This window comes from Anser cygnoides, chromosome 1, assembly GCF_040182565.1.
Source record: "Anser cygnoides isolate HZ-2024a breed goose chromosome 1, Taihu_goose_T2T_genome, whole genome shotgun sequence".
Classification (NCBI taxonomy): Eukaryota; Metazoa; Chordata; class Aves; order Anseriformes; family Anatidae; genus Anser; species Anser cygnoides.
Window position 1 is genome coordinate 91936215 of NC_089873.1, and position 17044 is coordinate 91953258.

A 17044-nucleotide genomic window follows, 5' to 3' on the forward strand; every position below is an offset into this window, starting at 1 on the left:
AGGTGTAAGATGAATGCTTATAAGCTATGGCAAAAGTGGGCACAAGTTCTGCTTGCGTTCTTTTCATTGCAGTCAGATCCTCACAGCCTTTTGAAGTATCTAGGTGCACAAGAGGTTGCTCTGCCCTGCAAAATGCCAGGTAAATGAAGTCATTTTTATCTGTGCTTTAGTGAAGGCTGGCAGCATCTATCCAAGGTTTTTACGTGGCTTGCAGAGCAAAGACAAGATTGAAATAAAAGAAAAGCTCTTGGAGAGAGAAAGGAACTTTAGAAGAGAACAGAAGGGTGTCTGCCTCTGAGACCAGATATGACCTGTATATGAAAGCTTTCTGCTCCTAGATCATGTACACAGCACTTTTGGATGCAGTCATACAGATGTTTATAGAAGAAGCTGAGTAACATTAAAAATTAATTTAAAAAAAAAGAAAAAAAAAAAGAAACATTTCATTCATTGACCTGGAAAGAAAGAAAAAAAATAAAGAGAAAAAACTTTTTTATTTATCATTATTGTTTTATTGTGCTCTTTTACTTTTTTTCACTCAATGAGTTGTTTTCCCTCTCTTCTGCTGTTGTAGATTGGAGCTTCTGCTTGCCCTGGGACTTGTGTGTGCATCTGTTTGAAACATCCCATCTTATTTTTGATGCCTGGCTTGCTCTGTAGCAGAACCATGTGGCAAGATGCTGCTCACCTCAGGTGTCCAAAGAACCCTGTTGTTCTGTGACAAACAGAGCTGAGGAATTTTACTGAAGCTGGTGACTGGCAAGCCAAACTTGGGAAGAAGCTCTTAGAAATGGAGTCCCTAGCTAACGGATCCATACCTGCAACTATAATGTCAACATGTGACCATGACTGTGAAAAAAAGCTGCATAGATTTCTGCTCCTGGAAGCCTCATCGCCAGGCAACTGACAGAGAGAGACTAGGGAAAAAAAAAAAAAAAAAAGGATTTAAGAAAAACAAACCTCAGGGATTTAGGTGCTTTTCCAGATGCAAACCAGAGGTTCTAGTGTGACAACTTCAGTAGGAGGTAAGATCTTGATGATTTTTTTTAGGTTTTATATTGCTCCCTGTTCTGGAAGTGCATGTTTTTTTATCGAAGATGGGTAATATTAAAAAGGGTTTTCTGAAAGGGCTAGCAGTGGCTGCTGATGTTAACTGAATCTCTTCCCTATAGGACAGTGAGGTGATGGGTGGGTTGGGTTAGTGGTGGCAGCCTGACATTAGAAATCAGTTGTGTGCCTGTGCAATCCCTTTAATACGGTATGGTGTGAAACAAACAAGGCATAGATACCTGCTCTCTGTCTGCACTAGGGACGCACTAAATATCAGCAAGGGGCCAGGCAAAATGCTGGACACTGAAATCTGCTCAGCCACCACATCTGCCTGGCCCGGCATATTGCAGCTGCTGGTTTGGGAGTGGTGCTTTTGGGGGCTGTTCCTGTCCTCTCCTGTGCATGTGCTCTCTATGGTCTCTACCAAGCAAAGATGGAGAAGGTGGTTTTCCTGTGAGACAGCAGAGTAATGTGATACATTCCTCTAAGTCCATTCAACCCTCCACTGAGGGAATATTTCTTTCTCAGAGCTGCCATCAGAAAGCCAGAGTTTTTTATTCAGTTTACAGGTAGTAGGCCCATAGTCTCAATTATCCAGTGTTTTTAGTGGAGTTGTGCCAAAGTTGTTCATCTCAGTTTATGTGGGATTGACCAGCTTTCACATCTCTATTACTCTGTGATTTTGACTCTTGTTTTGCTCTGAAAATTGTGTTCATTTTAGGCCAGCATGCACAAGAAAGATGACAGCTGCACCAGTGTCTGTCACTAAAGTCTGAGAATTTGAATAGTTGTTTGATGTCAGCAGTGTTATTTTCTATTTCTAAATTATGTGAGAGAAAAGTCAGATCAATTATGCATCTCACTCCTACATAACTAATCATAGAATCATTAATGGATGGACAAAGGTTTTCTTCAGCTGACATCTAGTATGCTAAATAAGTAAAGATGAGATTATTTTCTTCAATTTGCTTTCTTCACGTAATGTATAATAAGTAGGTGAATTGGTGAAATATAATGTGTGACAGATAACAAATAAGTTACAAACTTTGTAATTTTGAATGGATGTCCTGATGTGGGGGAGTATGCTCTTGTACATAGTTTGTCAAATCTGATTTCACCTTGACATTTAAGTTGTACTTTGAACTGATTTCCACAGATGGAAAATCAGATTTCCTAGGATTGTAGTAATTTTTACAGCCCCAAAATTCTTGTATTAGGAATGTAACCATGCATTGAGTTTCTTAGTGAATTTTAAAAATAAATTTAACGTATTTACTTTTTTCAAGGAATAAGACCTTATTAGGAATTCTAATATTAATAGTTAACTCCTAAATAGCTCAACACTGCTTTGCTTTTCTGCATTGTGCAAACCAGCCTCTCAGTCATTGTGACTGTAATATCAAGGCAACAGCAGAGGCAAGTCTTTGCTTCATTGCAGATTAATTTAAGTGCAACAGCCAGGTGTGATATTTGAGGTGGTGGCTTGTAGTAATGTGGTTTCCACAAGGGAACAATCTAGCTGCTTTCAGAAAAGCTTGTATGACAAATAACCTCACTCAAGTACAGAATGATATCTCATAGTCCCTTAATCCTTGTCTTTTAGGTACACCACAAGCAATGGTGAAGGAAGGTACAGATTTATTTTTTTTGGTGGAGCCCATGAACCTGTGATGTTCTGTGGTATGGATACATGGCCATGGATTAGCCAAGCCCTTTTTATTTGTTGTTTTTTAAATGTCACCTTCTGAAAGCTCTAACAGATTGATTCTAATGAAGGCTAAATCTTCTCTTCCATTTTCTTCTTCTCTTAAATTTTTCTTTAATACAATCTTCAACAACTCCTTCCACTGACTCTTTATAAGGATATATAAAATAATAAAAACAATAGTATATCATTAAAAAAACACAACACAACACTATATTATATATAGTATCTTTTTTTTTAATTAACCTGAAAAACAATGTAATAATAGCTTGTAGACACAGGATGTAATTTTTACATGAGTTTATGAATTCCAAAGGAATCACACTAAACTTTTTTTTTCAAGTCCATCAGTTTAAAAATAAATATTTGTCTGATAGCAAAACACAGTGCTAAGGATTTCAGAGTTTCCAATTTGTCTGTATTTGCCAGCCAATATTAAAACAAGCTTCCTGTACACACAAGATTTAATTTAATACAGCCATTGTTTCTGGTGTTCACTTTCTGTGAACCATACGGGAAGGATACAAAATAATGACTCAGCAAAAAGTAATACTTGAAGAAAAAGATGCACTTAGATCATCTAACAAATTTAAATGGGGATATGTCTCCCACTGGTAGCTCTAGTGCTTTGAATTCTGGAAATGTTATTAAGGCTGGCATAAACCTCTGTTTCATCACAACCATGTCACAATGTGTTATGAGATATCTGTGTTATTATTCATGTGGTAAATTGGAACTGTCTTATATATGATATGATACTGTCCATCAAAACAAAATTTATGGAATTATTCTCTTATTTTCTGTTTCTATCTTATTTATAAATGTTAACTTCTTTTAAAGGACCAAAAATATAGTAAAAGTTCATGAGGACTATAACCTTTCAATTAACTAAGTTGAATTTACTTATTGTTACTGAAGTTATATAAAATAATTTTAGTTATTAATTAGCTAAAAAATATTAAGAAGGAATATAAGTACCAATATTTTGAAAGAGCTTACAAACAGTTTGACTACTTTTACACTGCCACTAGACATCTGAATTTATTGTGAATATCTTACTTGTTTTCATTATTCTTGTTCTCATTTGGTCAGTAAAGAGGGGGAACTCCTAGCCTAACAAAACCGGTGCTACTGACAAGGTACTTGGGAGAACTCATCCTTCACACCACCCAGGGACGTCTTTGGACAGGGTTGTATTCTCAGTTTGTGGTGCATGAAATTGTGCTCCACATCTTGGGGACCTTGTTCTCAAATAACATTTGCATAGGATATTTGAGATAGGCCCTGGCTTTTTTGTTAAGTCTAACCAAGGAGGAGCCTGAATTAATTGTTCCTCATTCTTGGTGTCCTAGGTGAGTTTCAGTTTCATTAACATCAAGTGTCATTTAGGCTGTCCCAAGGCATATAAAACAATTGCGACACATTGGCTAATGTGATGCGGAACCTAGAGAATACTCTTTTTTTTTTCTGAATCAGCAGCTGGAGGTGCCTTAAAGTATGCTATCTGTATGCTATGCTTAGACAATAGCCCGTCTTTCAGTCTAAGGGCAAACTGTTGGACAGTGCTTTGCAGGATGACAGTGCCATCACTTTTTTACTCTAATATGAAGCTACCCAGAGCCAGCAAATAGTTATCAGAATCTTCTGGTGTTTTTGGAAAACAGAGAAGTTTAGACACAAGCCAAGGTGAGTAACCTTCATATTGATTCTTTATTTATGACTCTAATGTCACATGCTGATCCACTTTGTTGTTTAATTGAACCAGGATCTCATCATGCCTCATATTTTATTTAACTTGGTATGCTTTATTTACTGTGTTTTCTTAGCCTTCCAACTTCAGAAATGTTTAAAAAGCAGATGTGGTTGAATTGTTTTAATAACAGTCATCTAAAGATGAGGTAAAAACAGATGTGCATATTGAGATATCATCTATTATTTAATCAGGTAGTATAATTGGAAATGGTAGACAAATTTTCCGACACACTAGACTTCCTCATATCTGAAACAGAATTAGCAGACTTCAGAGTGAAACGCAAAATGAAAGCAGTTGCTCAGATACGTACCAGCAAAACTACTTCTGAAAGAAAAGGTAGCTGGTATATGTAGAATAGAGAAAAGTGATAAGGTAGTTGTCTCCTTAAGGAAAGGAAAGAAAAAAAATAATGTAATGCCTGTCGAACATGGAGATGTTAGTGGAGGGGAAAGAAAATTATATTGTGCCATGGAATCAATATCTCTATCGAATCCGTGTTTTTTAGTGACCAGCAGAGTTTAAAATGTTAGCTCCAATCTCATCTTCAGAAGGCATTTTGAAGATCTTCTTTAAAGATCAAGACTGAAAGATCAGAAGTGGCATGTTTGTGTAAAGTATGCTTTGTATAAAATGGGTTTTTTATGTTTCAAGAGTCTATCACAGAGATGAATTGCAAAAACATGATTCAGCAGTTCTAGTCCTCCGAGGGTTCCATGCTGAGTTCCGTGGGATGAACTTTTGAGTTTGGAAAGGATCTTTTAGGTCAGATGTATGTTTGCATTAGTTTGAGCTAGAGGAGATAATGCAATGTATCTTGTTAAACAGAATTTACTCCTGTTACGTTTATTGATAGCTCCCTTACATCTATGAGATAGCTGTACCTCAGTGCTACTGCTGTTGTGTGGAAATCCTGAAGTTTATTCTTAGTTTTTACTGGCCCTTCTCTGAAATTCCCATATGCTCTTCTGAAAACCTGAAGCAATCTACCACAGTGTGGCAGTATATCATGAGTGGGCAGGAGAGTCCCCAAACACAAACTGCTGCCCCAGGCATAAAACATCCTGGAGTGCTCTCCCTGATCTCAAACTAATCTTTTGATAAGAATAACTCCTTCTCAACCTACTGAGATCATCTCATAGACGCAGCTATAAGCAACTAAACCTGGTCGGTTGTTCTGCTAGGTTTCCTGGTCACCCTGTGTCTCTTGCCTCAAGGCAATCTTGACTTCCTGAGCCTGGAGAAATTTCCAATAAGTGGGACCTCCTTGCTGCTCAGGTGCACCCTGGCATCTTCTCCCTTCGAGAAGCCCCACTGCTGTGGTGTTAGCCCTGTTACCAGCCCACCTTTTCTGGTCCCATACACACAATGAACAGTGGAAGAAACATATACACAGCTCTTTATTTGTGTGACATCAAGTGAATGACCTCAAGCTTATAATAGGGTGGTTGGGTGCTGGTTAGTGAAAGGAAAAAAAAAGTTAGCTTTTCCCCACCACCACTCATTTGGGAGTGAGCTATCAGGAAAGTGTGATGACAATTCCATTATTTCTTATTTTTCTTCTCCATAGGAATCTTCTTGGCCTGTACCTTTATTCAAGAAGGTGTGCTCACCTTAAGCTAGTATCGTCCTTTGGACAGCATCCAACAGTGGGTGTTTAAGGGAGTTGTGTAAAACAATGAGGGTTGATACTGCAGTGTGGTCCAGCCGCTGCCATGCAGGACAGATGTTATACCAAGACAACAGCCAAGGAACAGCAGCAGGGTATTTCCACAAGCAATGGTGAAATGAGGCTGCTGAAGTAATTAAAGGGTTGTTTTACTACTCTGGTAACCTCTGGAGAGTCTATTGCCATTTTCACATTAAATAAAGCACAATTAGGCCTGACATATTGTCCTTCCTTTAGAGCTCCTACCTGAGCTGATGACAGGGAACAAATTAATCCCAGTTGGAGCCAGTTTAATTAAAGCATCTCAAAGGTGTTGTATTGCTTTGGATGTTTTGATTTTGTTATTATTTTTATTTATCACAAATGAATATTATTCTTGGTCTGCCTTTTGCCAGAAATAGGATTATTTAGTCAAAGTTTATATTCCTAAATTAAAGACTTATTTTATACCTTTTTTTATACCTATACACCCATTTTATACCTTTATTTATAAAGGTATTTTAATTTAATTTGAGTCTATTACTGTGTATACACAATCCTAAGTGAGGCTGTTACAAATACTTTCACACTAGACTTGCAAACATTTTCAATCAGGCTTATACAGTTCTGTTCCTTGGGAAAAGGCTTATGATAAGAATGCCACACATGGCACATTTCTTGTTCTTTGAGGGTGTATTTTTGTGATCATGCCTGATTATTATTCCATTACTACGTTACCAGTACTATTACCCATTCTTTAGTAAGTCAGGTTGAAATTACAAAATTATTTTTGAAATATTTTCTACAATTTTGAAACTATGGAGACCTTAGTAATGAGCTAATCACTTTGGCATACTCATGTAGGTTAATAATTCAACAGTGCATTACTTATGCCCACATTAAAAGAATTTATTTTCTTTCATGAAGCAGAAAAGGCATACTCTGTCCAACTGGATACCTTTATATTTATTCTTGTCTTGATATTTATACGGTTACTGTCCAAGTGCCTTGAAAATATGATTGTGTGTTACTTTAATAAAACTTACGCACTTTTATTTCTATTTTATAGACTAAAAAATGAAAAATTACACAGCCCCTGTCCATGGGTTCATACCAGATCTACTGATGATTACCTGTGGCTTTGGCTGACTTTTCTTGCTACAGAACAAACAACTTGAAACAGCTTTTGATCACAAGATACCAGCTACCCTTCTCATTGAGTATATCAGATAAGTTATTCACTTGCTGTTCAAGGCAATGGCAGAACCTCACCATCTCTGAAGGACTAGTTCCCTTCTCAGGCTGCTGAAGGTGCAAAGAGCACTGCTATATGCATGAGGGGTTACCATAGTACTTTTGGAGAGGACACCTATAAGCCACCTCCTAAATTCTCACAGAGTTTTCCCGGGGCTGTTGAAATTCTGTAGTCTGTCCTTCCTCAGTCAGACTTGGAACTACACAGGGACTGTGACTTTGAAGCTCATTCCAGTTCATTTTGTTTTAGTTTTCTAAAATCATAGTATTTTACAACTAGATTTGTTTTGCAAGTGCAAAAAAATGGTGCAGCTGAACTATTAAAACAATCCCAAGCATATTGTTTGATCAGAAACAAAATGTTTCATTCTGCATTAAAGTTCAAAGGTTTATGTCTACCTTGTTTTCAAAAAATATTATTTTGCCTCAACAACAAAACATAAAGATCTTATTTCTAAACACAGAATTACCAACCACAACACTTTATTCAAAATATCAATATTTCAGTTGTGTTTGGAAGGATTTTGTTTCCCTACTTATCCTTTTCAGAAAATAATCTTTGGACTTTAGTTAAACTCATGAAATGCTTTGGTCTGCTCAGAACTGCACATTTTGTAAGATTTTATTTGCCAAAAATACTCTGCTCAGCTTAAATTGCATGAGTTGGTGAATCTTTTTCTTTGGCCCTGTCTGAACCCAGGAAGTAAATTCCTTTGCTTCTTTTGGTACCAATGAAGAAAAAAAAAGCAATGGCAGTAACGCATACAACTGTAATGGGACAGCAATGACCAATTTCTACAACCATGTAGAAATATCACAGTAACTTAGTAAATCCTATTTGCCTGTGTAAAACCACATGATGTTTAACGTTCAGATGCTATAAACTTATACATTTTCTCCTGGCCTTGAATTTACTTTTTTTCTTCTGAATTTGACAGGTTCCCAGCAGTGGTAGGAGGAAAGCATTTAATGAAGGGTTCTTTAGTGTTCTCTGCTTTCCTATCCTCTGTTCTCCTTTCTGATTTTCTCTCTCAGAAATAATCTACTTTCACAATTTCTTTGTAATGTATTCTGTATGCCCCTTGTTCTCCAGCACTTCTAGGAATTTGTGCTGTCTTCTTAATTGACCTGTCACTTATGGACTGTATCTGTAACTCTTAGGTGAATACTTGGTAGCTGTTCTGAATTCTGATGAGCCATGAAGAAAATTTCAAATCTGAAAAGTTTTCAAGACAATGAGATATCTACGGGCAAGGTACATTGTTATTATTCAGACTGGTTACTAAGCTGTCCTCACTCACCAAGCATATATTGGGAAACAGATTTTTTTTTTCTATAAATAAATAAATAAGATTCTTTAGGCATTTCAAGTGTAAGTTTAATTTGGTCAGGTCAATCTATTACATCAATGTGAAAAGATTAATTTAGCTCTAGCATAGGCAGCTACATCTGAGGTAAATTGAAATTGTATTAGTCAAGGGCAAGATGCTATCATAAAATCCTCGTCTACCTCATTGCTTAATTAGTTTTATAAATATTTATTTTTACAAAATGAAGATAATGGTATTGAAGATCTTAGTATTTTTTCACTCCTATGAAGTAGTAATCCAAGCTTATCTCTCACGAGAACAACTCTATTTTCCTTCCTCCTTCTCATGCATCTTCACTTCTTCAACTCAAGGCTTATAAGCAGATCATTATAAATGACTATGGACTTTGAAAGAAGATATGTATGTGGGTGTAATTGCTTCTCAGAAGCTGAGAGCATGCTGTTTAGTAACAACATTTTGTGTCATTTCTACTTGGCACACATCTGTGACAAATTTTCTGCCAAGCTTATGTTATTTTTATCTTAATGTTGCCCATAGCATCCACCATTATAGCATTCATTGCCTGACCAAAAGTTTTCAGTAGTAGAGAATCACAGAATCATAGAACAGCTTGGGTTGGAAGGAACCTTAAAGATCACCTATTTCCAACCCGCTTGCCATGGGCAGGGATGCCACACACTAGACCAAGTTGTACAGGGTTTCTGTGAAATAAACATTGGGCTCTCAAATGTGTAGAGATTTAGTGAGACACACATTGCTATCATTTCACCACCTTAGTGTCTCAGGACAGATGTATTAGACCATTAAAGTAAGCCTTCCAGCAAAATATGAACAACCTGAGGGTGTCTGGGCCCTGTTGCTGAGGAAGCCATGGGAATAGTCTATATTCCCTAAAGCTCAGGAGGTTAGTTGCAGCTGATGGTCATTTCTAACAGGAAAGAAAGAGCATGCTGCTTAAGCCATGGAATCATAGGTAAGTCAACAAGTAGAGTTACCCATACCTGAAAATGTGAGAAAACTGTGGTCTGGCTGTCACCACTCTGTGAGAACATGCAGGGACTTACATTGAAGAAGCATCCCATTAGAAGGGGTTCTAAGAAAGCTCTCTCGAACATGGCAAGAAAGTAAAGGACAGGCACATGTTGAGCTGCCAGGTCTCATGGAGCTGCCTAGATTCTGTTTTCTAATGCTACCTCTTATGATTTCTATTGCAGTCAGAGCTTCAAACCTGTAAAAGTTCAGTGGAGACATAGTTTGTTACCCCTTGGATGCGTTCAAAAAACTGTTTGCTTTGGAGTGTTTTAGATATTCTTACCACCGTGCTAGGAGGACTGCCTTGCTGTTAGACAAGTACCCAGGAGTCACCCTTAACTCAGGTCAAGATCAGATGAATACAAATAGAAGTTTATTTACAATGTCCAGAATAGACATCATCATTTAAAATATTGGTAAAAGATGGATAAGGAGCAAAAAGGAAGATGTTGTCTTAATCTGTTCACATGAAAACCAAACAAACAACAAAAAAAGGCCTCTTCTATGTTATCAAACCTGTTCAAGCTGCTTTTTGGCTCAAATGCTCAGGAAGGCATTATTTTCCCATGTGTTCATGAGTACCAGTGGACACAGCACCTTCCAAATCAATTGCACAAGTGTTGGTATCTAGTTCCTTGGAGTCTGCTGGGTTTCCACTTACATTCAAATGTGTCTCTCTTTTTCTTTTCCATTAGGTATACATTAATCTAACAATAATAATAATAAAAAAAAAAAAATCTAGCCCTTTTTTTCCAGGAAATAAATATTGGATATCTATCCCCTTTTGGAAAGACTAATATAACTTTGGCAAATTAGGTGCTATCTCCTAAACATGACTGGCTCCATTAAACTCATTAAGGGCATAATACCCAAATTCCCCAGACTCTCACAGCTCCTCAGCAGGTACATTTCACTGTGAAATGTCTCAGGGCATTGAACATTGTGTTTTATTATCAACTAGTAAATTGACAGAAATATTCTAGGCAAACAATACCCATTAAATGGACACATGACTTCCATTACTGGTTGTTGATTTAGAACAGACACCCTGCTAATCAATTATTTTGTAATGACAGTGGGTTTCAGGCAGACAAACTTACAGCTGAAGGAAACCATAACTGAGGTTTTCATGCTGAAGGAATTCTAAAGCCAAAAGACAACTGTTGAGAGAACTTTGGTGGTCTTAAGTTGCTCTGTCTCCCTTTCACTAAGAGAATGGTCAGCACATAAAATTGGAGCATCACAGCAACCTTGTCTGATTTACACAATTGCAGAGAGTACAAATGCAATACCACGTATGGCAGTTAAGGCAGAAATGCCTCCGACTTCAGGGCCCTCTTCATTTCACTAAAATGTAATCATACTGATTTACAAAAATAAAATAAAACAAAACAACATTCTGCCAAAGCATGTTCTTAAAGCCAACAAAGCAAAACACCAGACCTATCTTCATGCTAAACCCTGAAAGATTTCAAGGCTCTCTTCTGTACGAATTTGAGTATCAGTTACAGCTGAGTCTCTGCTTGTGTCCGCTTTCTAGAAAAATGCCTCTAGCAGAAGGCGACTTTGCTGTATTCCTAAATCAAAACAAACTGGGAAACAAACTGCTGTTTGTGACAATGTCTAACTCTACACAGCATGTGTGAGTGCATGACATTATTTTGCATGCTGGCACTTGCAGTGGATCAGACTATGGAACAATTACCTTTGCAATAAAATTGTGCCTTCTCTTACAGTGTCTTCAGTTTTAATGAAGATCAACTGTTACAAAGCTACATGGAGTAATGGAAGTACCAGAGAGAAATCGCTTTTTGAAAACAGAAAGCTTTTTAAATAGTCACAACAGAACTGGGAGAGCCGCAAGTACATTTTCTACCCTAACATTTTAGCATTGCTCTATGGAGCCTTCTGCTATCAGCAGGGAATGAAAAATTGCAGTTGACATCTACACCTGGCATTTGTCTCCATTAATGCTTAATGCAGGGACCGTGTTTACTTGGCTTAGTCTCCACCTGTCAGATACTTTGCTCTTTAGCAGAAAAGAGAACTGGGAGAAACCAAACAGATTTAGGCTTCCGTATAGTGAACCAGGTTTCCAGCAAAAGCCATATGCAAGGGCCAAATCCTCATCCTTAAGGAAACAAAATTACATTATAGCCTTGCTTGTCTCATCTCGTTCAGATCTGCCCTTCCATCCACTCATCTATTACAAAAATTTTCTGCCTGGTTTTTTTTTTTTCTTCATTTCAGGAGCTGGAAATCAATTTTTAAATTTGATGGATCCTTCGAAGATTAAAGAGGCTATGGAAAGCCTGTGGCATAGGTGTGCTTTGAAGTGGAGAATGTACCTGCATGTCACTGATGCAAAGTAAAACACTGCTGTAAGCCTGTAGAGTGCTTCTATTTGTTATGAGAACACCAGCTCCTTGGTAGAGACTTAATGAAGCAGTAAAGCTGGAAGGTGGCTCCTGAGAGTGCTGTTTCACCCTCACAGGGACAGTCCTATGGGCTGCTGGCAGCGTGCCCGGTGTGGATGTAATTGGCCTCAGACTCCACATCTAATCCCGACCCAGAGTTTCTTGATTACATCCTCAGGGACTGTCAGCAGCATGATAATGCTCAAGAGCTTTGTCCTGAAAGCTGGTGTCTTTTTTCTTTCGCTGAGAAATGAGTGCAATTTAGGAAGGCAAAGCAAAATTATCACGCCAGCTAGCTTTTAAACGTGTTCATGTGAGAGTGTTTATTCGTATCATCTTCTTGGCATGTTAGATGCACAGACTCTATGTCTACTTTTTGTAGTTCCCAAGAGTATTTCTCAGCTTCTAGATTTGGATGCACATTACTGCAGAAACTCAGATCTGTAGATTTTGGGGCAATCATCCCTCCATTCAATGGAAACAAGGGCCCAGTACTTTGAAGGCAGCCAGGACATGCTCTGGTCCCCGTCTGTGGCTGAGATATGATTGTCCAATGAAAGGTGATATTTTACTTTTACACCAAGGCAAGTTAAAATATCTTTGAAAGCAAAACAGGCCACAATAAAAGAAATAATAAGACTAAAGTCTGTCCCAGCACTATTGCTGAGTAGGAAGGGAAAAGAGTTGTTATAGCAACAGATGAAGGAGGTATTTTATAACAAGTGCAAACACCTGAACCTTGGAAAGCCAATGTGGCTCTAACTATGAGAAAGTCTAAATAGCAACTTTCAGGCTTTCATCTGCTTGCTTTGCTTGCATTTCAAGCTGACCAAAGCTGACTGTATTATTACAGTCATGTTCCTAACTGCACAGGACCTGTTGAGGAGCCAAGAGTATATCAGCCCAGCTGTATGGACTGCTTTAATTGAGCCACATGGTTCTCAGTTGTTTACACAACCTTCTGGAGCACTTGTGGACCAAGCTTGTATCTGCCCACAAGGTACTGTGCATACCATGACTGAATTTGCTTTTTGGAAATATTTCCCTATTGTCTTCCTGTCATTAGCAGAGCTCTAAAGATCAGATTGATCCAAAGTGGAGTGGCAGCTGTTATCTGTCACTGGGACATCTCTCTCCTGGCTCAGGGCAAATCTAACCCACTTGGTAATAACTAAATGTTAGCCTCCTGAGCCCAGACTTGTGCTGGCATTCCTGCACCTAATACCACTCAAATAGTAGTTACACAGGAGTAGGAGTTTTTCTAGCACACACACAACCAGAGGAAGGGATTAGAATCAGCCACAAATAAGGCTTAGATGAATACATGTACCACAAGAAGCCAATCAGTTATTTGACCTCAGGTTCATATTTCTGTAAACATGTATCTTGGCAACGCATCATTCAGTTTCTCAATATGATGCAATGCAAGCCTTTCTCATTTATCTCAGCTGTCTTGTTGTGTTATGTTACAAATGATTGTTGTTAATTCTGTGTTTAATTGCGCTTAGCATAATTTATTTGCCATCCAGTGATTTTAACTGTTGGACATAAGAAAATATGGTTGTTTTCTCTTCTGCTTCCTTCTGCTTCTCATTTATGGATGCTGAAAGCAGCTGGACCTGTTCCATGTGAATGGAAATAATTATGGGCATGTACAACAAATTCATTAATCTCAAGAAGGCATCTTGTGTAGAGCTATTCCTGGAGTATTCCTCATGAATTGTCTTCCTCTTTCCTGCCCCTCCAAAATTACTTCCTTCTAATTTTCCCTCAAAAACCTGTTTTCTGTGAACCTATCTCCTTCCTCTTACTAATAAGGATTGGAAACAGAATGCGTTTCAACTAAAATTGGCAATAATGACATGTTTCTTAAACCAAAGCGCCCGTCCCAGATGTTCTGGAGGAAAGCTTTGAGTCTTTCAGGCACAATGGGAGCACTGGGACTCTTTTGCAGAATCGGATCCTGAAAAAGAATAATTTTGTTCTGCATCATTTCTCTTTACTTTTTGAATACATTTATCCTGAGTTTCAGATCCAGCGCAGTCAGGACCTGTGTAGTTTATGTTCTAAATAAATAAATAAAAATCCATGTGTTTTTTTTCAGTTATACTCATTTCTTTTTTTTCTTTTTAAGTGTCATGAACAATTTGTCAGTCCTTTAAACAGACTATCTGTAAAGGCAACAGATACTTGTTTGCCCTTAAAGTCAGTGTCTCCTGAGGTACTGTATGTTCAAATCTGAATCTCCAAAGCTCCTGAATTCCCTTAGTAGGAGCCTACATGTAAAGCTACATGAACGTAGAATAGCATACAGGAGTCAGGCAGCGACTGTGAAGCGTGCCACAATTGCTTTCAAAGAGGAGAGCAACTGTGCAGCCAGAATGGCAACAGATCACTTGGTGGACATATTTCAACAGGGTGGTAATCCACACTGTTTCAAGTCTAAGGACAGGGACCTGTGTGCATAATCCTATGGTATGGCTAATGAACTTCTGAATTACACAGATAACCATTGCTCCTCCATCTCAGAATCAAAGCCAACAAGGCCTGTATCATTTTCTTTTAAATACAGGTGGTTTTGATCACATCAGAGAATGTATCCAGCTTATCCATATTCAATTTGTGTTACTTCCATTTCTTATTTATCACAAATACACTATTCTATGCGAAAAATGAGGCCAGCATTTGATCAGCACTTAATGGAAGCCTTTGAGGATCTCTCAGCTACTGTTCATTGTTATCTGCTAGCAGAATAATGATGAAGTAGAAAGTGCATGCATTGTATCTAATGTGATTAGTCTTCTAATGCTGGGGAAGTAGGAAGAAAGCAGCAGGTAAAATACACCCCTGGGTAACTACATAAAGAGTGCAAGGCTGGTTTGAAATGAAAAAAAAAAAATAAAAAAAATCACACTAAATCAGCAGTTTCTTCAATTGCAGATTGGGATTCCATGTATGTACAGTACTAATTTATCCTGGGGAAGAATTGCAGTGAGATTTTGTGTTAGAGATGGGGAGTCAGAAGAAGGAATGCAAGAAGGTTGGGTATGGTGAATTAATTATTGAATTATGGGGAATTAACTGCATCCCAGCCAGACCCAGTGCATTACATCAAATAGGTTTTGCAAAGGTATACTTCATGCAGTAATGAGAATTATGAGAGCTAAATGATAGTAGAAAGTCAAGAATATATTTATTTTATAACTTACTGTAGGCCCATCTGCACCACCAGAAAATGCAGCCAAGTAAATAGGATTCATTTAAGAGCTGAGTTATAGCTGCTACTCAGTATCAAAGTGAGATTTCTTTCTCTATCTGAATTCTGAGTTCTTGCCCATTTTCCTGTGAAGGGTTTGATGGAAGAACACAGAGCCTTCTGTTCACTATTGTGAATGGGCTTCAGAGCTACCAGCTGAACCTCATTAGGTTGTCAGTGCTTTCATATGTGTGCCTGGGAACTGGATTTCATGATCCAGGAGGTCTATTTTGGGTCTATATGAATCAAAAAAACCCTGTGATCCACTACCAGTATATGCAGAGTTGTCTTCACATCTTCTGTTTCCTAGAGGATAATTCTTGTATTTGCAAATTATCACTATAACTAGGGCTGGTGAGAAACTTCTCAGCTATTTTTAATCATTATAAATTACTAATAAGAGTTGTCTTCTAAACCTTGGTGATTTTTTTTTTTCATGGAATACTCCAGTATTAGTATTCTTGATAATTATCAGTCCGTAATGGAATTTTCACTTGAAAAAGAGTCAGGTTCAATAGTAGGCACAGCCTGGGAAATCAGCAGGCTTTAAGTTTGCTAGACAGGGACTTCACTCTCTCTTCTGCATATTGCTGATGATTGGCCCACGTACCCGGGTATAGATTATTCTGAAGTGCAGATACACATAACGCTCAACCCTCATAATGCCCCCCACGAAAATGTAAAGCTCCATCCTAGCCGAAACCAGGGTGGCAAGCTACATGTGCACATTGGTTGACACCTGGAATTTGGGCAATAGTCCGTCTTATAGATGGTCCCTGGCAAAATATAAGTTTTCTTTTAAAATATCCTCTCTCTCTTTGTGATGCCTCTGGATAGGTAACATACTGTTATTGAGAGGGGAAAATCAAAACAAAACAAAACAAAAAACCTACTGCAATAGAGACACATTAATTTAACTGCTGTTCTTACATATTTCCATATCAGCAAAATACAATCTGCATTATTTTCTCATATTGTAACTTTTTCAAATATCCTTTCTGGTTCACTAGCATTTTCCAAGTTGAAAATCTCATCTGTTTTCTGCTATAGTCTCCCACCTAGGAAGAAGATTTAAGATCAACCATATCGACAGTTTGTTCTTGCTGGCATTGAGATTATATTTTCTTCACCCCTTCCTGTGTATCTTAATGCCTCTTTCTGTTCCCTGACACAGCTCTGCTTGTGAACCAGCCAAGCAAAATTAAAGCTTCCAGGCTTTCTAGCAACAGGAGTTTCTTAGGCAAGGAAGCCTGTGCATCAAACCAGTCCTGTGTTATGAGAAAAAATATCCCTGTCTGATCAGGGAGACCTTTGCACAAATTGGGTTACAGCAGGTTTTGGCATTAAATCTCAAGCAGAATAATAAAACCATTTTGCATGTTAAAAAGGGTAAGTAACAGCTCTTGTGAAGGTATCAAACTCCATGTTGGCTCGTCAGTGGCTTTAGACTTCATGACTTGAGACTGTAGAACTTCGTACTCTCCTAATTAAGATTCTAGAGGGGAAAAAATGTAGATATCATTAGTATTCTGCAGAATTGGTAAGTCCTACAAAACTATCGTCTGGATCCAAGGACCTCTCTAGGGAAGGAGAAGTAAGGC

The 17044-nt window shown here is 38.0% G+C and overlaps 1 protein-coding gene across 1 annotated transcript in view; it reads left to right on the forward strand.

The window, feature by feature from the left end:
* LOC106039205 (LINE-1 reverse transcriptase homolog) overlaps positions 1-17044 on the forward strand; it is a 153584-nt gene that overhangs the window by 73842 nt on the left and 62698 nt on the right. Inside the window, exons 8-10 of the mRNA XM_067002462.1 lie at positions 575-1025; positions 2654-8662; positions 11507-13187. The gene's annotated coding sequence lies outside the window, so the exon portion shown is untranslated. The remainder of the gene's footprint in view (positions 1-574; positions 1026-2653; positions 8663-11506; positions 13188-17044) is intronic.